The following is a 289-nucleotide window of genomic DNA, read 5'->3' as shown; positions in this document are numbered from 1 at the left end:
CATACTCATCATTATTCCACCTTTTTCTCTCCATCTTCTCAAGTCAGAAAACAGTTTTTATTCTCACCTTCTTTTCCCCAAAAGCTGGATTATCCTTTCTCTCTCTCTCAATATCACTTCCACTGTTCATCTTCTTCACCATTTTCTTCTCAAAAACGACCATGGCTCGAACCAAATAGTCAGCACGCAAAAATGCCTCTCCCTGTACACCACCCTCTTCATCTTCTTCATACCAATCCATAGACCGTTCACCCTCTCCACCACCTCGCCCAACACCACCACACACCTC

Source organism: Cicer arietinum, chromosome 7, assembly GCF_000331145.2.
Source record: "Cicer arietinum cultivar CDC Frontier isolate Library 1 chromosome 7, Cicar.CDCFrontier_v2.0, whole genome shotgun sequence".
Taxonomy (NCBI): Eukaryota; Viridiplantae; Streptophyta; class Magnoliopsida; order Fabales; family Fabaceae; genus Cicer; species Cicer arietinum.
This window is presented reverse-complemented; position numbering follows the sequence as displayed.